General features: G+C 47.2%; 1 pseudogene across 1 annotated transcript in view; it reads left to right on the top strand.

Annotated features, from left to right (window-relative positions):
• LOC147449157 (G-type lectin S-receptor-like serine/threonine-protein kinase At5g24080) overlaps window positions 1-22,230 on the top strand; it is an 86,253-nt pseudogene that overhangs the window by 30,407 nt on the left and 33,616 nt on the right. The window contains exons 2-6 of the transcript XR_015189413.1: window positions 19,677-19,791; window positions 19,882-20,084; window positions 20,154-20,201; window positions 20,296-20,343; window positions 20,671-21,634. The product of XR_015189413.1 is annotated as a G-type lectin S-receptor-like serine/threonine-protein kinase At5g24080 (transcript). The remainder of the gene's footprint in view (window positions 1-19,676; window positions 19,792-19,881; window positions 20,085-20,153; window positions 20,202-20,295; window positions 20,344-20,670; window positions 21,635-22,230) is intronic.

A 22,230-nucleotide genomic window follows, 5' to 3' on the forward strand; every position in this document is an offset into this window, starting at 1 on the left:
GCGGCTCTCACAGAGATGGTGCTCCTGTAGCATAAGAATATCAATCTCACCATCGACAAGGCATCTCTGAAGCTCCTGTCGCAAGCAGTCCCTCTGGCGCTGAAACTAGGGTTCACCTAAACTGTGTACATTCCATGAGACAATCCTCATGGGGTCAGTGAGAAAGACCGATGCTATTACAACAACCAATCTTGCTATCTTCGAGGCTGGTTTGGATAGGGAGTAATCCGCATCCGAGCGACCTCTAGACAAACGCATCTGAAGTGATTGTCCCACCCAGACCCAAGCAGAGCATGCAGTTCGTAGGGCTACATCTTTTGTCCAAGAATCCTCATGTACAAATACATAGCAAGGGGGCCTTTGAGTGTCAGCAAACAAGTGCACCACAAAGTGTCTACATCCTGCTGCATCTAGCGGCGTCACACTGAATGTGGCTAGAGGCCAAAGTGTCTATACCAAGTCTATCACCCCCAGGTCCCTTTATGTGGTGTGAGAACTCAACAGCTTAGACCTGGAGCCAGTCAAGAATTGTGTGCATGGTCCACTCTGTACGATCCCTTCCCCACATCGAAAAGGAGAAACCTACCACTGTATCCAGAGCCTCAGTACCTCGGGCTGTTAGAAAGAGAACGTGAACTCGAAAGCAAGCTTCCTCTAGGTCGGAAGAGGGGTCACCAAGGAAACATGTGAAACTGCAGTCGAATAAGTCTCATCGTCTGCGATATCAAAGCTGGTCAAACCGCGAGGGATTGCTGCAAAACAAGAGGTCTGAACCAGAAGTGGCGTCCTTAGGTGGGCTGTCCCTCTCGAGCCATGCGACTCGTAGCGAAATCACTACCAAGAGATCGTCTTGTTGCAGATGTGTGTCCAATCCTGTGCGTCGGAGGAGGAGTATAAGGGGGGTCAGGTGATGAGGTTGAGGGCCCCACTGGGGAAAGGGGAGGAGATGGAGGTGGGGGAATGGAGGAGTCTGAAGGTGGAGGGGGGGGGGGGGGAGGTGGTGGAGTTAAGGTGGAGGGGGACTCCTCAGGGGGTTCCTGCTGAAGGGGGTCAAAACGGTTCCCTGTCAGAACCCAATGCTGCTGAGTTGCAGGAGGTCGGCAACCAGGGGGGGCAGTGTGGCGAGCCCATCCTTGGCGGATTGCTGGTCTCTGTCGGGGTATCAGCCTGTGTGTCCTGGGTACATGTCTGCTAGGATGCTCGGCCTTTGGAGGCTGCGCATGTGCTATGGGTCAAGATCTCCTGCGACGACAGGCCTTCGCTAAGTGGCCCATCTGCCCGCAAATGAAGCACTGGTTCAGGAGTCCCAAATACTCCACCCTGTGGCGTAACCATCCCCCACTCACCCTAGGTAGAAGGACCACCTTAGGGAGAGTGTTGAGTGTCACGAACCAGAACGTGAATTGAAGGCTCACCAGCATCCTTGGCTGCAACTGAAGCTGCCGTGCGTGGGGTCTCCAAGATTGTCCCGATCTCGGAACCAATCTTGGAAAGAAGCGGTAGGTACTCCCTCTGTAGGCTAGGAAAGCAAACTGAAATAGGCAAGTCTGCCTTGTTGAGAAGAACATCTGATGTTGGATCGAATCCATGGCGCCACTGTCGGAAATGAGCTCTGACTGCTCGAATGGACAACGGGCTCATTGAGATGACCTTGGTAGCCATCGCGGGAGTCTCTAACTCTATCTGGTAGCATCCTCGCTCGAGAAGTTGGATGTCAATGATCTTCCCCACCTCTACTAGGAGGCGGGCCTGCAAGAGGTCGCATACCTCTCCTCGACTGGGACGACTGCCATTAATCTTGCAGATGACAGAGGTGGCTTGAAGGTGCTCCACCTCTACTACGAGGCTCGCTTGCTCTCCTCACAAGTTGAATGGTGGGGTTGGCGGGGTCGGGCGAGGGGACTTCATCTAAGTCCCTTCGAAGCACAAGCCTCCAACTATGTCTGCTACAGCGAGGGAAGGCGAAGGTAAAAGGGCGAACTCTTGCTGAAACGAAGGTAGAGGAACAGGCCCTGAGGCGGGCTCAGCGGGAAGAGGGGAGACGAAAGTGAGCGAGGGTTGCGAGAGAAAATTGTGAGAGTGCACGTGTGCGGAAGCTTGAGAGAGGAGAGAGAGAGAGACAGAGAACACAAACTCCCAAAGATGGGGAAAGGGGGCAATCAGCCTCCCACTGACTCAGAGCAAGAGACCCTCAATACATCAGATGATAATAAAATGTGTACCCCCTTGGCTCCATTTATATGAGTGCCCAAGGTGGACGCCCAACTCAAGTGGGCGGCCGGCCCTTAACTTGGGCCGTCGGACAAGGTACAACCTATGTTATGGGTGGCCAGCCCAGAGATACTAGCCGTACATGGAAGTGTCGTAGACCTGTGCGAAGCAGCGCAGTGGTGTAAATCTAACACCCCCTCTCCGCACCTGATGCTGAACAAACCGCATGAAGTCGAAGATGTAAGGCAAATGATGCAATGTCTGCAGCAATCTGGTGTGTCCCAACCTCTGAGAGATCTCCATGGTAAAGTGCCGTCACGAGCAGTGTAGAAAATTGTTGTACTCCGTCGATACAGGTGAAGATACTGCTTGAAGGTCTCGAACTGAGTGTGAAAAACAACTCCTTGTTGTGAGAGAAGTGCCAATAGACCTGCAAGTGTCTTGCCCAATAGGATCTGTGGTGTCTATAGTCAAACCGTCTGGAGAAAATGGAGAAGCCCAGGAACCGTCATGAGAATGACCAGAAGCCTGTCAATGCATGAACGTGTAACCAGTATGGCTAGGTGGCTAAGGTGTGTAAAACTCCAGGAAGGCCAGATGTAGCAATTTGCGCTGTAAACGTCCTCCGAAACAAGGAAAGCCAGACTAAACAGTTTGGACTGTAGAATCTACCGTAAGCTGCATTAGTCACCGGGAGACCGCACGAACCACCACCGGATGGTGTCCTGTCAATAGGTAGGGTAATCCAAGATGAGGGAAAAGCTAGACTCAACAGTCTGCGTTGTGTAGGGCCTCTGAGAAGAGGTGTGGTCAGACCAAGCTGTCTGCACCGTAATCATTCTCTAGAAGTAGGGAAGCCAGACTGCTCGACTGAGCAGTCTGCGCTGTGAAGATCCTCTAAGAAGAGGAAAGGCCAGACCATCTGTCTACGCCGTCTTGCCTGTATTTCTTGCCTCCAATCCTCTAGTGTCAACCAAAACAAAATCTGCGCCAACGCCACCAAACTGCCTGTCGGTGTGGCTCTCAATGTGAATGAGTTGGGAGTGGCCTACTGCCCAAGTCGGGGGATAAGTCTGCTGAACGGTTACTGAGGGTGAGTGTAAGCAACTCTGAAGGTAGCAATCCAAATGATCAGGAGTGTAGAAGAGCAACTGCACTACTATCCAAGCCAGGCTCTGGGTGACTCCGGATGTAGTCGCGTGATGCGTGATGTCACCAGCTAGTGGCAATTCCATTTTTGTTTATTTTCTCTTTCTTTGGGGAATTTCGTTTGTTTTACCTTTTGGAAACACCCCTCTGGAAATCTAACTGCCCTGCATTGCATAGCCAGTGTGGAACTGTTGAGAGAGAGTCCAGGCCTGAGGGCTAAAGAGCACTAAGGTTGGACAAGGACTATGGTTAGACAAAGTGGGGTCATTGGCCAGCCAAAGCGGAATCCTTTGCTACATAGGCTACATTTCAGTTCTGGGTGTGGCTGCAGTGTACAAAGAGGGTCAGATGACCTAGAAGAATAAAATGGCAGAAACTCCTAAATTTTAGGGATTGCTATTTTTGGACGGCAAAATGTCTTCGCGCCATTACGTGCAGTTTGACATGGGGATCATTTTGTTACTCTGTGGCCAAGTCAACAGAGGCTACAGGTGAGATATTTTTAGACCCGAGGGTCTAAAGCGGGAAAATGCACAAATGAGTGACACTTGGCACTCTGAGGCCAGTTTACTACTTAAAGAGAAGGCAAAAATGTGATTTTCAGCTGTGAGCTCATTTTTGAGTGCTGTCACAGGTGGGAGAGCTTCAGTGGAGTGCTGGCTTACCCTCTATGTACAGTGAGGTGCAGGATGTCATGACCTGCACACCTCTCACTGCTCTCTCTCCCCCCTATTCTTTATGGTTATGCCCCTCTAGTGGGCTTTTCATTTGACCAATGTACAGTTATGTGGGTTCATGCGCGATTGCCGAGGCAAGAGCCTCTTGCACAGGTACTGGATTAGCTAGCGGCTAATCCCCCGTAGGTACAGGTGAATTCGGAGAGGTTTCACGTGCGAAATCCCGTCGGATTCAAAGGGCAAGTAGCCCTACAGGTGCAGGAGCTCGAGGACTTGCTACGGATGCGACCGGCACGCGAAAAGGAGCCCGAAACAGTGAATTACAGCCTGCTGTGTATTTTTGCAGGTTTAGGGTTTTGGCCCTAAACGGACCCTAATACCCCCAGGAGGTTCGAGGACGCGAGGGGACCGCTGTACAGGTGATCTGGCGCATTTTCAGGGCAGAAAACAGAGAATTCAGCGTGCTGCAGATTCTCGCCAGGTTTTGCAAAGTGTCCGTATGCGTCCGGAAAGTCATCTAATGCGTAGGGATACTGACTGTGAAGGGTCTTAGTACAGTTATGTTGCCGAAATCGGGCCAGAACAGAAGAAATTCAGCCCAGATTGTGCGGGGCAGCTTGTAGGGAACCACAGCTTTTATTCCCTCTTTTAAAGAATAAAGAAATACCGAAAGGGGCGCCTATTTAGGGGCCATTCTGGTGTCTGACTCGCATACAGATGCATTCTAGCATCTGTATCCCATTCCCCTCTCTTGTGTCATTATAGCACAGGTAGAATAGACGACTAATAATGGGTGAAAGCTAAATCAAGGTTTGACGTAAAGTCTACCGCCTTTTTTGAAGTTAACAGGCTGGTTACATGGTTCCATCGACGGGATTAAATCACTTTTTTCTCAAAAGTGAGCCTTGGTCAGTTTGGGTTAAAGACACACAGAGAGTTTGGGATGGCCTTGAAAACACAGAGAGTTTGAAAGTAGATCGAGTGGATTTACAGGTGAGAAAGACTACGAGAGTCTTTCTTTGGATACAGGTGAGAAAGGCTACGAGTCTTTCTTTGGATTTACAGGTGAAAAAGGCTACGGGAGTCTTTCTTTGGATACAGGTGAGAAAGGCTACATGTCTTTCTTTGGATACAGGATGGATGGCAACAAGGAAGAGGGTTCCTCTTCAGAGGATAGACAGCCTATTCCAACTGCACATGAAATTGGCGAGAGTTCAGGCCAAGCAAAGAACGCTTTGCAGGTTGTTATTGCTGTGACCATGTTCAAGCAATTGATGGAGAATCCAAGATTTATGGAGTTCATACGATCTTCATCAATAGCACATCAAGTTCAAGGCAGTTTTGGCATGCCAGGAACAGTGTTTAGGGGTATGCAAGGCATGGTGCCCAACCCCATGTATGCAAACATTGGTTTGCACCCAGGATGTCAGGGCACACAAGGTCAGTTTTGGGTGTCACAAGGCAACTTGGGTATGGCTGGTTTTTCAATCCCATCAGTGAATATGACACCTGGACATCAACATGTTACTGGCTAGGGAGTACAGATGGCTCCCACAGGTGTACCCATTATGCAAACTGTCTCTTTTGACAATTTGGAGTCAATGGATAAGCTAAAGCCATACAAAGAAGATGATCAGTGAGTCCATTGACACATTCAATGGCTTTGATGAGAGGACAAAGGTTTTCTCTTTCCTCGAACAGTTTGACAAAGTATTTGTTGGAAGGAGCATTTAAAGTCAGGAAAGCTGTCACTTTTCTGAAAAAAATGCAAGTCAGTGGTGGAATACACTGTTGTTACAAGGACAGACTCCTTCCACTTGGAATGATTTCATACAGGTACCGAATTAGCTAAAGGCTAATTCAAAACAGGTTCAGGATGATTTAACAAGATTTCTTGCGAGAAATCTCGTGTAAATCAAAGGGCAAGTAGTCCTACTGATGTAGCAGATCAAAGGCTACGAATGGGTGCGATTGGTACGCAAAACAGAGCCCGAAAGGGCAAGTAGTCCTACTGATGTAGCAGATCAAAGGCTACGAATGGGTGCGATTGGTACGCAAAACAGAGCCCGAAAGAAGAAAATACAGCTTGCTGTATTTTTCTGCAGATTTAGGGTTTTGACCCTATTTGATGTCTTTTTGTTCCAAGAGCTTCGGGGAAGCTAGAGGACAATAATACAAGTGATCTGGAGCATTTTAGGAGCTAAAAACAAAGAATTCAGCGTGCTGAATTTCCACAGGTTTGCAAAAGTGCTCTATTATGCGTGGATAATCACTTGGATATGTGGATTTTTGGTTGTGAAGGTTTCTACTACAGTTATGTTGCCAAAATTGGGTCAAAAAGAGAATTCTCAACCCAATAAAAGTGACAGCATAAGGGTAGATCACAGGTTAATCTCCAAAGATAAAGATGAAGAGCAGAGAAAGATTGTTTTTGATGCTCAGTATGCAAATCAGTGATATTGCATAAAGGCTGAAATTGCCTGAGAGTTGGAAGATTCACAATGCGTTTCACGTGAGTCTTCTCATACCCTATGTGGGTGATGTGCTAGAAGATATGTCAGCTGAAGATCAGCCGGAAGTCGAGGAACTTGACGAGATCTTGGTCTCGGAACAAATTTTGGCACACAAAGAAAGAAAAGAAAAGTCAAGGTTGCAAGGTGCTGTTTGGTAAAGTTCAAAAGCTATTTACCTCTGGATGTCAAGTGGATGGAAAAAAGTGAACTTGTAGAGTCACTAAAAGTATGGGAACTTAAAACCGTGGTTTGTAACCTACCTTGACCCCTTGAGATTCAGAGCTACATGGATTGTCAGTGTGACAATGCCTTCTGAAAGAAATGATGTACATGTTACTTACAGTGAGCTCAAATGAAGTGCATGTTACATGAATGTTAGAGCTGTACAGATTGTCAGTTTGGCAATTGCTCTTATGGAATGTCCAAAAGTTTGTTTAGTGCTATAGAAGTGAGTATTTCTTGTTAGTTTGTCAAGCGTGCAACAATTATTTCTATTGAAGAGTACATGTGTAACTGCATTCTTAAACTGTCGGTTTGGGTATGCTCGAAAGGTTACTGGATCCAACGTGTACTAAAAGACAGTGGCAAAATGTGACACTTCCATTTTGTCATTGAAAAGTTATGGACTCAAAGCAATGACAGAGTGTGACGCTTCCACTATGTCATTGGGACAGGGTTCACACGCAGGTAATACATGTGTCAATGAGGTGTTGACTGTGAGCATGTATGTGTCGTACATGTGTCGACATGGTATCCGAACACCCGAGTGCGGACTGTAAGCATGTACGACATAGGTGCAAACGAGGACGTTTGAGATTTCAAGAGGGGGGTATGTCACCAGCTAGTGGCAATTCCATTTTTGTTTATTTTCTCTTTCTTTGGGGAATTTCATTTGTTTTACCTTTTGGAAACACCCCTCTGGAAATCTAACTGCCCTGCATTGCATAGCCAGTGTGGAACTGTTCAGAGAGAGTCCAGGCCTGAGGGCTAAAGAGCACTAAGGTTGGACAAGGACTATGGTTAGCCAAAGTGGGGTCATTGGCCAGCCAAAGCGGAATCCTTTGCTACATAGGCTACGTTTCAGTTCTGGGTGTGGCTGCAGTGTACAGAGAGGGTCAGATGACCTAGAAGAATGTAATGGCAGAAACTCCTAAATTTTAGGGACTGCTATTTTTGGACGGCAAAATGTCTTCGTGTCATTGCGTGCAGTTTGACATGGGGATCATTTTGTTACTCTGTGGCCAAGTCAACAGAGGCTGCAGGTGAGATATTTTTAGACCCGAGGGTCTAAAGCGGGAAAATGCACAAATGAGTGACACTTGGCACTCTGAGGCCAGTTTACTACTTAAAGAGAAGGCAAAAACGTGATTTTCAGGTGTGAGCTCATTTTTGAGTGCTGTCACAGGTGGGAGAGCTTCAGTGGAGTGCTGGCTTACCCTCTATGTACAGTGAGGTGCAGGATGTCATGACCTGCACACCTCTCACTGCTCTCTCTCTCCCCTATTCTTTATGGTTATGCCCCTCTAGTGGGCTTTTCATTTGACCAATGTACAGTTATGTGGGTTCATGCGCGATTGCCGAGGCAAGAGCCTCTTGCACAGGTACTGGATTAGCTAGCGGATAATCCTCCGCAAGTACAGGTGAATTCGGAGAGGTTTCACGTGCGAAATCCCGTCCGATTCAAAGGGCAAGTAGCCCTACAGGTGCGGGAGCTCGAGGACTTGCTACGGATGCGACCGGCACGCGAAACGGAACCCGAAACAGTGAATTACAGCCTGCTGTGTATTTTTGCAGGTTTAGGTTTTGGCCCTAAACGGACCCTAATACCCCCAGGAGGTTCGGGGACGCGAGGGGACTGTACAGGTGATCTGGCGCATTTTCAGGGTAGAAAGCAGAGAATTCAGCGTGCTGCAGATTCTCGCCAGGTTTTGCAAAGTGTCCGTATGCGTTGGGAAAGTCATCTAATGCGTGGGGATACTGACTGTCAAGGGTCCTAGTACAGTTATGTTGCCGAAATCGGGCCAGAACAGAAGAAATTCAGCCCAGATTGTGCAAAGCAGCTTGTAGGGAACCACAGCTTTTATTCCCTCTTTTAAAGAATAAAGAAATACCGAAAGGGGCACCTATTTAGGGGCCAATCTGGTGTCTGACTCACATACAGCAGATGCATTCTAGCATCTGTATCCCATTCCCCTCTCTTGTGTCATTATAGCACAGGTAGAATAGACGACTAATAATGGGTGAAAGCTAAATCAAGGTTTGAAGTAAAGCCTACCGCCCTTTTTGAAGTTAACAGGCTGGTTACACCTGATCACCCGCATCTTGCGGGTAAACTCTCCAAGAGAGTCCAAAGAACTGAAGTCCCACTTCAGTCTGTAGATCCAAGCAATGAACATGTCCAAGAAGAGATCCAAGATCCTCTCTCTGAGTCCATGTAGATGCTCCTGTGGAAGCAAGTGATCTGACATGTCGAGGTCAAGTGGTAAGTGTATGTCCACCCAAGATGGTGGTGTCTTCTCTGGGAATGTCGGAATCCCATATGCCATGAGCATGGCTATATCTCGTAACAACCCCAGGGTGGTAAATCAAAGTAACAACCCCAGGTGTGGGTTGAAAACAGAGGAAAAAACAGCACATGTTTATGGCTGAAAACTGTAATAGAATCCGAGGAATCTCGCCGGCAAGGCACTGGATGCCGAGCCGTGTAGGAGGCAAGATTGAGATGGGTGTTGACAAGCGCTCCCCCTCTCAACCAAAAACGCATCAGCCCTGAAAACGCAGCTGTGCCAAAAACGCAAGTGCTGGCTGATAAACGCAAGCGGTAGTGGGCAATTCTGGCGATGAAAAGCCTGGGAATGGCCAGCGTTGGCTGCAGATCTGGTGATCACCATGTTGATAGCAAAACACGCAGGTTGAGAAGGTGAATCTCGGTGATGAAAACTCTCCAGATTTCATCGCTTGCCTGGCTTTTGCAAAAACGTTGCTGATTTGATCTCTTGGGAGGAGAACCTCATGCTGATGGTGAAGCGCAAGTCCCATGGAGAGCCTGAAGTTGCTGATACCATGTGAGAGCGTGTGTGCGGAGAAAAGAGAGAGAGAGAGAGAGAGAGAGAGAGAGAGAGAGAGAGAGAGAGAGAGAGAGAGAGAGAGAACACAAATGCCAGAGATGGGGAAAGGGGGCGATCAGCCCCCCACTGGCTACCAAAGCAAGAGACCCTCAATACATCATATAATAATAAAATGTGTACCCCCCTGGCCTCATATATATGAGTGCCCAAAGTGGGCGCCCAACTCAAGTGGGCGGCCGGTCCCAAACTCGGGCGGACAGACAAGGTACAACCTATGCTATGGGTGGCCAGCCCAGAGACACTAGTCGTACATGGAAGTGCCCTAGACCTGTGTGAAGCAGCAGAGTGGTTTAAATCTAACAAAAATGCGGGCTCAGGGATGGGCTATGCACGGAACAGAGCAATGCGGGGGTGTGGGGGGGGGGGGGCGAACAAGGCTCACAGCAATGCAAGGGGGTACGTAGCGGACAGGGTAGAGGGCGGGTGGAGGAGCACGCAGCAAGGGCAGTGCACCAACGGGGCTCGGGGGGGGGGGGGACTCACGATGCCGAAGGGAGGATGCAACAGCAACGAGCACGTATGACTGCACATCTTATTCATCACTGTTGTAAATTGTTTCCTTAAAATCTTCACCAAAACTGTCCTTTGTACTTGTGCCGAAGAGAACATACCCACCACTAAACTGTGCAATACACAACTGACTCCAATATTCAGATTACCCTGAGGAACGCTGGGGCTGATTTGTAACATGCCAGAAAACTGAGCAAAAGATTGCAAGGGAAGAACTTGCTATACTAGCCAGACGTGGCCAAACATGCACACCTGAAGAAGTGCTGCCCCCAAGGTCGGAGCTCTCCAAAGGGATGTATTCATCCGAATGTTGCTGACTGCGGGAGTAGGTACTAAATGTCCCCACCAACTGTTGACACTATGTGCAAACCTATCATCCAAAGGAGCTCGACAAAGCTGTTGTCGATCATCAAGAAAAACTACCCATAGAAGGTTGCAAACCTATCCCGGAATTGGTGCTGACAAGCTCACAAGAAGTCGTAAACTGTCCTACAACTGGTACTGACAAGCTTACAAGAAGTCGTAAATTGTCCCACAAGTGGTACTGACAAGCTCACAAAGGGCAAAGAAGTGACCAAATCTGTAGGGCCACACTACCACCGGGGAAGGAGAGAACATGGAGAAAGGAGAAGTCCACACTCCATCAAGGCCTCCTCGAACTGTTGTCATTGTTGGCTAAGGGTCGGGCAGCACATGTGCCACCTCTAAACCTCATCCAAGAAAGTCGGATGATCAAACAAGAAGTGGTTTTGGAGGTAAAACTATCTCCCTCTGCCAGTCAAAGCCAACTCGAACACATGCAGTGTAACATGCACCTGAACTATTGCATACCGGAAGAACAAGAGTCAACTGAAGCCGGAACTAGGAGCAACCTAGACTATGGGTGGCCAGCCCGGAGACATACTAGCCGTACAAGTATGCCCTAGACTTGTGAAGCAGCAGAATGGTGTAAATCTAACACCCCCTCTGAGCAAGGGATGCTGAACAAACCGCATGAAGCCGAAGATGAGAGGCAAATGATGAAGATGTCTACTGCAATGTCCACTAAAGGACAATACTCCAGCGAACTCCGCAAGTGTAGCAGCAGTCTGGGGTGTACCAACTGCCAAGAAATCTCCGTGGAAAGATGCCGTCATGAACAGTGAAACAAACTGCTGTACTCCGCCGATACAGTGCGAAGATACTGCGTGAAGGTCTTGAACTGAGTGTGAAAACAATTCCTTGTTGTAAAAGAAGTGTCAATAGACCTACAAGTGTCCTGCCCAATAGGATCTGTGGTGTTTGTAGTCAAACCGTCTGGAGAAAATGGAGAAGCCCAGGAACCGTCATGAGAATGCACGGAAGCCCGTCAATGCATGAACGTGCAACTCAGTGTGGCCAGGTGGCTAAGCTGTGTAAAACTCTAGGAAGGCTAGATGTAGTAATTTGCGCCATAAACGTCCTCCGAATCAAGGAAAGCCAGACTAAGCAGTCTGCACTGTATAAGCTGCAGCAGTCACCGATAGACCGCACGGACCACCACTAGATGGTGTCCTGTCAATAGGTAGGGTAATCCAAGATGAGGGGAAAGCCAGACTCAACAGTCTGTGCTGTGAAGATCCTCTGAGAAGAGGAAAGGCCAGACCAATCTGTCTGCGCCGTCTTGCCTATATCTCCTGCCTCCAATCCTCCGGTGTCAACCAAAACAGAATCTGCGCCAACAACGCCACCAAAGCGCAACTTGGTGTGGCTCTCAATGTGAATGACCTGGGAGTGGCCTATTGTCTAGGTCGGGAAATAAGTCTGCTGTAAGGTTACCGAGGATGAGTGTAAGTAACTCTGAAGGTAGAAATCCGAATGATCAGGAGTGTAGAAGAGCAACTGCACTACCATCCAAGCCAAGCTCCGGTTGACTCCGGATGTAGTCACGGGATGCCTGATCTCCCGCATCTCGTGGGGAAACTCTCCAAGAGAGTCCAAAGCGTTGAAGTCCAACTCCAGTGTGTAGATCCAAGCAATGAACCTGTCCAAGAAGAGATCCAAGATCCTCTCCCTAAGTCCATGTAGATGCTCCTATGGAAGCAAGTGATCTGACGTGTCGAGGTCAAGTGGTAAGTGTATGTCCACCCAAGATGGTGGTGTCTTCTCTGGGAATGTCTGAATCCCATATGCCACGAGCATGGCTATATCTCGTGTGAACTCCTTTGATGAGTGCATAGGTGTGTCCATAGCAAACCACAAGTCACCACCCCTTTGGAGTGCGCAACCGCCGAATGATGGCTGGAATGAATGGATCTCCCAAGGATCGTACGCCCGTAGATGATCAAGCCGATGTCGAAGATACCGTGTGCTGCAACAGTCAGAGAGAGACCGCACGGACCACCACCAGATGGTGTCCTGCCAGGAGGTAACTTCATCCTTTGTGAAAAACACAAATCATGTGGTTGCTGTCCACCCAAAAATACAACTGCGAGGGATGAAAACGCTCCTGTCCAGCGATTTTCAGCGTGCTCGTACGCTCCCGGCAGGGTCTGGAGCGGTGCTGAGGGTGTAGGGAAGGGTGGTGAATCACTGTCACTGCCCTAGATGGGCTGAAAAACAGCGAAAACTGCAAGGGGTAATGGCTGAAATCTGATGAAGATGGAGAGGATACTCACCGGCAATGCTCCAGATGCAAAGCCGGGTGGGTGGTGGCGAGATCCAGGGTCCAGAAGCTGAGCGTTGCCCTCTTGCTGCAAAAACGCAGGTCAATTTGCAGTCCACTTTTGCTGCACTTGCTGGCACCAAAAGCCTTATGTTTGCTGAAAAAACGGAGGCTTGATGGGTACCCTAGGTGCCCAGCAACTTGTGGAAAGTGTCAACGACACAAAGTGACCAATTAAACCGCCGAAAATGGGTTGAAAACCCAAAAACGCAGATGAAGGTAAAAAACGCAAATGGATCAGGAGGGGTTTTCCGCGACAAAGATGTCCAGAAATGGTAGCGCTAGCAGGGAAATCAGCAGATCTGATGTTTCTTGCAAAAAACGCAGGGTGAGGTGAGGTCCTCTGCGACAGAATTGGCTCCCATTTCTGTGCTTGCGTGGCTGATAGAAAAACGTTGGCAGATCTGGCTTTAGTTGCAAAAACGCTGGCTGATCTTGCCCTTGGGAGAAGAACCTGATGCGATGTAGCACCTCAGAACAGACAGAGCCTGAAGCTGTTGATACCATGTGAACTGGCGTCTGATACCATGTGAGTGCGCGTGTGCGAGAGAGTGTCACAAGGCAGGCACCACGTGCCAATAGAAAAGAACAGACTGAATAGACTTTTAGCACTTCAATAAAAACTGTTCAATAACAACTGAACTGAGAGAGAGAGAGAGAGAGAGAGAGAGAGAGAGAGAGAGAGAGAGAGAGAGAGAGAGAGAGAGAGAGAAAGAGAGACGACACGCGACACGGAGAGGCGAAATTCCACCCCAGAGAGTATTGGCCCCAAACCTTGGCGCCCCTTTCGGTATTTCTTTATATTACTGCTGATTCGCAAAGTACAACAGTCGGGGAGCACCTCCTCTGCAATTTGCGCGCTGAAGAGTGCCAGAGAGGGCCCCCAAGGCTCATATTTAAAGGCCCAAAGCCTAAAAGCATCAAATATGAAAAGCTGACCCCAAAAATTCACTTTCCTAAAATTTCGGGATTTCCCTAAAAATCCGCCGCGAATTCCGGGACGTCCGTACATGTGCCATATCATCATATTTTGATGTGCAAAGTCTTTTGAGTGTGTTCTGCTTTATTTTTTAAGCCTTTATGCCACTTGGGACCCCATCGGACGGGATCCCCATAAGTTGGTAGGACTTCTTCTTTTGTTGCTTGTTCTTCTTAGGGTTTCTAGAATTAGGGTTTGCAGGTTTTAGGGTTAGGGTTTCAATAGTTAGGGTTTCTGGCAAAAATTAGGGTTAGGGTTTCTGCTCTCATCTGTAAGTTGGCTCCATTCTTTAGGCTTTGACACGTCAGCAGTTTGTTACATCTCCCCTTCTTGAAAGAGTAATCGTCCGCGATTACACCATATCTGCAAAACAACTCAAGTTAGCTCAAAAAATTTCCGAGGGTCATTCCGAGGGACAATCAGTTTGCTCTTTTAATAAGGAGTTAGCTTCTCCTTTCTGCTCTTTTGATCAAGGAGTTAGCTGCTCCTATCAGCTGTTTTGATCAAGGAGTTAGCTTCTCCTTTCGTCCAAATCGGAACTCTTGATATTCCGGCGTAGTAAAATTAGCCATCACACCCAGACCGTACTGATCTTCCTCGGGTGTCTTGATGCACTAAAATTACATACCCAGGCAATCTCATCCAATTAGGAATATTCAGTGGTTGGCACATCACAATGCAACACAAATGCTCACATATGCATGTTACAAGACATAGAAACATAAAGCCGCCGATGAACACTCCCCCCGCAAATAACCATCCAGGTCCGGGCCATGAGCTGTTCAACGACTCCCTCATCACTCCTCCCGCAAATAACCTAAAAAGGTCCGGGCCATGAGATATAGAGGCCTTTTACAACCAAACGCCCCCCAGACGGCAGCCTGCGTCGTTTGGAGGTGCTGAGAGTAACCACTGCTCAGACTTCTTAATACTCCTCCCGCATAACCATCCAGGTCCGGGCCATGAGTAACAACAACAATACTCCCCCCGTAAATAACCACAAGGGTCCGGGCCATGAGTAACAACAACACTTTTCAATCATTCAATACTCCCCCCGCAAATAACCACAAGGGTCCGGGCCATGAGTATGAACAAGCATTCTCAAACATAATTTCTCACTACTCCACTCGGGAGTAAAATCACCAATCATTGAAACCAGTATTAAAACCAGAGTCAAAAAATTCAAATCGGCACCAAGACAGGTTCAAAACAGATACCATCCATTTCAAACAAATTTCAAACAGGATCACCAAACAAGTTCTCAAACAGATTTCAAACTTAAAAACGCAATCTCGACATCAGTCGAGCTCGAAAAGTCGACGGACTTTCCATCCTGGAACCTGCACCAAAAATTAGGGTTAGGTTCATTCCGTAAGGCCGTAGCCGAGCACAGCATGGTCCATCAGCTCTTGGACAGACAGTGTTTCTTTGGCGGCGATAGTAGTCCCAAGATAGCAATCGCACCGAATCTCCAAGGTCATCTGCTTGTGAAGAGACATCTACTAAGAGATGTCGAGAAATCTCAAGTTATGATCTACTAGGGTTTCCATGGCAAGCATTTCAGGATACCCCACTCTGCCAGAAGTTGCACTCCGAAGGAAGATGTCAGAAACCATATAACTTCGGGCAAAAATTTTCTTGAAAGCTTGCGAAGTACTTGGAGTATGCTGCTTGGTAGCTATAGACATCAACATCTGCATGGCACTGCTTCTAAGAAAAACAGTGACTTGAAACAAATCTGGATCCTTCTCTTGCATGGCTTATGCCATGTAAGACATGAGCGGTGAAGACGGGAGCGCGCCCGATGCGCGATGAAGTAAGGGTGGGAGTGGCTAATACCTCAAATATAATTCAATTCCAATAGCTCTGTCTGCTCTCTTGTAGGACCGGTATGCTTTCGAAAAAGCACACGCCTGATGCTCTGATACCACTGTCACAAGGCAGGCACCACGTGCCAATAGAAAAGAACAGACTGAACAGACTTTTAGCACTTCAATAACAACTGTTCAATAACAACTGAACTGAGAGAGAGAGAGAGAGAGAGAGAGAGAGAGAGAGAGAGAGAGAGAGAGAGAGAGAGAGAGAGAGAGAGAGAGAGACGACACGCGACACGGAGTGGCGAAATTCCACCCCAGAGAGTATTAGCCCCAAACCTTGGCGCCCCTTTCGGTATTTCTTTATATTACTGCTGATTCGCAAAGTACAACAGCCGGGGAGCACCTCCTCTGCAATCTGCGCGCTGAAGAGTGCCAGAGAGGGCCCCCAAGGCTCATATTTAAAGGCCCAAAGCCTAAAAGCATCAAATATGAAAAGCTGACCCCAAAAATTCACTTTCCTAAAATTTCGGGATTTCCCTAAAAATCCGCCGCGAATTCCGGGACGTCCGTACAGGTGCCATATCATCATATTTTGATGTGCAAAGTCTTTTGAGTGTGTTCTGCTTTATTTTTAATGCCTTTATGCCACTTGGGACCCCATCGGACGGGATCCCCATAAGTTGGTAGGACTTCTTCTTCTGTTGCTTGTTCTTCTTAGGGTTTCTAGAATTAGGGTTTGCAGGTTTTAGGGTTAGGGTTTCAATAGTTACGGTTTCTGGCAAAAATTAGGGTTAGGGTTTCTGCTCTCATCTGTAAGTTGGCTCCATTCTTTAGGCTTTGACACGTCAGCAGTTTGTTACACACAGAGAGAGAGAGAGAGAGAGAGAGAGAGAGAGAGAGAGAGAGAGAGAGAGAGAGAGAGAGAGAGAGAGAGAGAGAGAGAGAGAGAGAGAGAGAGAGAGAGAGAATACACCACAAACACAAGATGTAGGAAGAGGGGGCGATCAGTCCTCCCATGACTACCATGAGCAGAAGACCCTCAGTACAATCAGATGTGTGATCTCTGTGAGATGAGATGTGGAAGTGGGTACCCCCCTGCCCCCATAAATAGGTGCCCAAGGGGAGGTAGGGAAGGCCTGATAAAAATCCCCACGACCCAACAGAAAAATGATATATGGAAATATATGTGGGCGCCCGGACAAAATGTGCGGCCAGCCCCAAACTCGGGCGGCCGGACTAGGAGCAACCTAGACTATGGGTGGCTAGCCTGGAGACATACTAGCTGTACAAGTATGCCCTAGACCTGTGAAGCAGCAAAGTGGTGTAAATCTAACAAAAACATGGAACATCCTCTGCTTCAAGAAGGGAAGTGATCCCGCTCTGTCATCCATAATCCACAATCTGGTACAAGAGTGCATCTGAATCATCAACCTGCTACTCATCAGATAGGTAGCTCCATCGACAATTCCAAGGAAGATGTGCATTTGCAAAAGGCACAACAAATGTGCTAATCCATCTCCTTGAATAAAACACAGCCATAGGAAACTCCTCCAGAAGTGAGGAAGAAGATCCTGCTGCTGTCCAAACACTTCTCTCTGAAGAAGAAGCTGGGAATGAATATCTCTCCCTCTGGATCCGACAACCGCATGCATGCTCCCCTTGTGGGAAGGCACAGTAACATGAATCCATTTAGGAAGAAACCAAAGCAATCCAGCATTGCTACACATCTTGAAGCCTCCATCGGGCTCCCCTTAGTGAAGAGAGGTCGGGGTAATCAAGGGTAAAAATGGGGAAGTCGTAGACGAGAATCCAAGGCCTCCACATACCCAAATGTGCCCCAAACTTGGAGAAAAACAGGAAAAACCAGCAAGCTTTTTCTCTCTCAATCATGTCCAAACCGCACTGGATCAGCCACATCAGAGCATCCAGGTGGTCGTATCCATAGTTACAGGGAATGGCCATTTTTAGGTCCCCGTTCCCATCCTAATTTTCCGTTCCGGATCCGCGTTCCGTGTTTGAGATGTGAGTATCCGAAACAGGGAATGGTATTTCATGCATGTTGCCGTTTCCCGTTCCTTGTGCACACAACTGCGACTGCTATTGACACTGCCAACTGCTCCTGCATGCGGGACCACTAACACAGTCTCCACATGGACATCACCTCCAACATGCTCTGAGAGCATAGATCTGATGCATCTCCTCCTGGGTAGATCTAGATGTGGATCTAGATCTCGGTCGAGGAAATCTGCTACTGCATTGGCACAAGGCATGTGAAGGGCTGCCCTGAGGAGGTATTGCACCGTGGAGAAGATCTCTGAGCACTAAAACACTAGGGTTGAGTGCTACCCTCTGGCAAAGGGAGAAAAATGTTGGGTTGCAAGGGAGAAAAACACTAGGGCTGCATGCCCCATCTGCCCTTTGCACCTCCTAGGGCTGCCCCCAGGGGCGCCTTGTGCTCCCAAAGCCTGCAACCACATTGCCTCTCTCCAACGCTCCTGCCCTGCCTATATACCTGAGAGAGACCAGGTCGGCCAGCCAAAAGCCAGCCCTCATGACCTAGGAAATGTAGGAAAATAGGTGGAAAAGGCTGCAGATGCCCTGTGGGGAACAAGGAAAAATACCGGCAGGTGTGGGAAAAATACTCCCACCTTGCAGGAGCCTAATGGCCATGGAACTGAGCCAAAACCCAAGGCTAACATGGCTAGACAGAACCCGACATGAGAAACCTACCTCACACTGGCCGGGCACAGCCACAAAACAACCCCCACTCAGCGCCTGTCCCTGGGAGAAATCGGGACCGACTGGACGAATCCGGAGAGATGTTTGGAGGCTGGACAATTTGTTCACCTTCCGGTCCATTCCACAACACGATGTTTCGGTGACAGGTAGTCACCCAGAACGTCTAGCATTCTTGTTCTTTTCCTCCACCCGTATATGCTCAGGATGCCGTTTCGGCGTTCTAGGGGCTGTTTTTGTCAGCTCCTTGTAACTTTGTAATGAGCAGCTCTTTAATTACAATAGTAGCATCTATCTTCTCATGTCAAGGCATGCCCAAAAGAGCGCCACCATGTGTGCCAGGTGTTTCTATGCATGAGCGAAAGCTGCACAGCATACATTGCTTTGATGTTTCTGTACAATTGAGTGTGTGCACTCAAAAAATTGACGAAGGGCTTAAAAAATGTACGGAAAACTGAACTGTCAACAGTTTTTGGTCATGAGTGAGCTTGGGTTTTTAGTTGTGGAGGAGGAAGCCCGTGTCGTTGCAACCTGCGATGGTGGTGGGGTGCTTGAGGGGTGCCCATGTGTGTGCGAGGGTCACTCCTTGAGTTGACTCTCTCCCCTTAAACGGGCCATGACCATGGATGTGGATCTTTGCACTTTCACCCCTCTTCAAGTCGTCTAGTGATAAAAGTTGCCCGAAGGGGAGCTCTCTTGTGCCCTTCTTCAAGTTGTCTAGTGACGAAAGCTGTGAAAAGTGGAGCTCTCTTGTATGTATGTCTACGACTCGGGTTTGTCCGTAAAAGTCCTTTGTTACACATGTGAATGGGAGAGTGTTTTCCCATGTTAACCATGTTTTCTTTTTTGAGTTTTTTGTTGAACATTATGAGTTTTGTATAAGTCTTGATTGGAATGGTTTTTGATGAGTTTATGTGCATGTTTGGAAGCAGCTATGAGCCCCATTTTGCATATGTAAGGCTGTTGAAACGATGTCAAGCTTGTAGCTTTTATGCTAAAAAATGGAGAGGTTCTTTTATTTTTTCCGTTTTTCTTTTTTCAAAATTTAGTGTTTTTTTAATCTTCCATGAATGATGAGAGTTGGGGCTATGGCACACTATCACATGAATATGGAGGTGTTATAGAGGTCACCGGGATCGACAATGATTAGGGATACAAAACCTAAAACGCCTTTCTTATTTGGAACTTACCACATACTTTACAGAAAACAGCGACAGTATAAGCACTGTCCAGGATACACAAAATATAGAATTGATACCTTGTTATGTTGAAGGTGGTTGCTTTGTTGAGGCGACAGACCAGTCATCATCAAACTGCAGTAGCTCCTCAGAATGGAAGTGTGCGTCAGGAAAGAAGTATTATGGTAGAGGCCCTTTACAGATTGCTTGGTTAGTAGTGAGAGAGCCATATTCTCTATTACATTGCGTTTTTCCTGAATCTTTTGAGTATGTAATTCTGAAGTGCCAAGCCTCTTCCAGGAATGAAAATTATGGGCCAATGGGAGTTGCATTAGGATTTGATGGAATCAATTATCCTGAGTTGGTCGCGACAAACCCTGTTCTAAGCTTTAGAGGTTCCTTATGGTTTTGGATGACTCCGCAACCTCCAGCAATGTACTCTTGTCATCAAGCCATTCTTTCACAAAGTCAAGGCTTCAAAGAAGTCAATATCATTCTTAATGGTGGGCCCCTTAAACCTGTTTCTTTGCAACAGAGAACTGATGCTTATAACACTTTGTATTCTATCCTAGAGTTTGCATCCAACGTAACTACTGCAACACCTGCTCCTGTATCTATAAGTAAGCCAACTATCTATCTTAGTGAACAGATTCTAGGTAAAGAAACTCTTGCCTCCGAACACACAATTCATTAACTTTTGCTTTGTACTTGCAGATTCTACCAGAGGCTCAGTGGGAACCCCAGTTTTTTCTAAACAGAAAAGTAAGTCATTACTGATTGTTTTCAGAGCACTTGTTGTTGAGTGGAGTTGACTGAACCTAAGAACCTGTCGACGGTGTCCTAGTAGACTGCACTATGTCTGCAGTAGATGAAAATGTGTTTTGTATGATGTCTTCCTTAAAATTTTCTGCAGATGGTGCATGTCAGAATAGAGATGCAGCATGTTACTCTTGATGTGCTCAGGAATGAAGTGCTTCTGTTTTACTGCACAATTGTTTTGTTTGCCTCAAGTGTTTCCCTGAGTATCAAAGCACCTAAGATTGTCTCATTGTTGCAATCAAGTGGTGATAACCCATGGTTCTTGTGCAGGTTGCATAGGATCCTTGTGTAGCACTTCAAAAAAGTTTTTGGGTTTAGTGATGCCATTGCTGGTAGGTGGTGTTGTAATAATGGTCATTATATTCATTGCTTTACGAAAATCGCGATCTGCTTGGCATAACGGAGAGGGATCACGAGGCAGTGTAGTGAAGCTAGATAAGCTTCATGGTCTTGCAGGGGCTCCTGTTAGCTTCTCATATTCCACGTTGGCATCAGCAACAAAGAACTTCACAGCTATTTTAGGTCAAGGAGGTTTTGGAATTGTCTACAAGGGAGAACTCTCAACTGGTGAAGTCATAGCAGTGAAGGTTCTAAAAGAGTCTTCGCATTCTGATTGGCAGTTTCTGAGAGAAATTGAAACTTTAGGCAGATTGCATCATATTAACTTGGTTAGATTAGTGGGGTTTTGCATGGAAAAAACAAAGAAAATTTTGGTGTACGAGTTCATCTCAAACAGTTCTTTGGAGAAACACCTGTTTGACAGGCCTGGAAAGACTCTTGGTGTGGATTCTGTTTTGAATTGGAAGGAAAGGTATGATATAGCCTTGGGTGTGGCAAGGGGCTTGTCATATTTACATGAGGAATGCTTGCATAAGATAATACATCGTGATTTGAAGCCCCACAACATACTGCTGGATTTTTTAGTCCGAAAATATCAGATTTTGGTCTAGCTAAGATTATCAAGAGGGAGGAGAGCAAAGTTGTGAGTAATTTAAAGGGTACCCCTGGGTATGTGGCCCCAGAGTTTTGGGAAAATAGGCAGGGCGGTCTTTCCACAAAGTTTGATGTGTACAGCTTTGGCATGGTGGCTCTCGAGCTTGTGGCCGGTCGTCCAAACTTCAAAGAGGAGCTGCCTTCTGAGCAAGCCTACTTTCCTTTCTGGGCCTTCATAAATGTTGCTTCCCCTGCTCAAATTCTTGATCATCGCATTGCGCACCAATCAAATCTCCAACAGGTAGTCTACTCCTTTTTTGGAAGAATTTATAATTCAGTTTACTTTTCAGGCAACTGTGATGTACTATACCATGTTTGTGATGTTACAACTTCATGATCAAGGCTAAGCTATGGAAAATATTCAGGCTCCACACCCTGGGCACCTAGTTTATATTGACTGCAGCTCTGCTATGTTTAAAAAAGCATTAAACGCACACAGAGAGTGAATACTCGTCGGGAGATCCATTGTCATACAAATCACAAACCCTTATGTCGGTGTTGATTTAGAAGTTCCCTCTGCTCCTATGGAGTACAGCAAATGTGAGAGATCCAAGGGATGAAGGCCTGTCAATGAATAGAGGGAAAGAAAGACAGGACGAAATTATTGTCTCCGAGAGGTCAATGTAGCCCATGAGACCAGAACAATACATACAATGGAAATGCCTTTTTCACATAAGGGAAATAGAAAAAAACAAGCCAGAAGCCTGAAGGCTAATAACAGCCTATGTAAAAGTACATCCATAATCGTAAATATACATCATCACTGTAGAATCTATGAGGTCGCTTGGCCAATTATGAAACCATGCCATAGGAAGAAAGTATCTACCTTCCGGTACC

This window comes from Adiantum capillus-veneris, chromosome 10 (assembly GCF_014529385.1).
Source record: "Adiantum capillus-veneris isolate H3 chromosome 10, ASM1452938v2, whole genome shotgun sequence".
Classification (NCBI taxonomy): Eukaryota; Viridiplantae; Streptophyta; class Polypodiopsida; order Polypodiales; family Pteridaceae; genus Adiantum; species Adiantum capillus-veneris.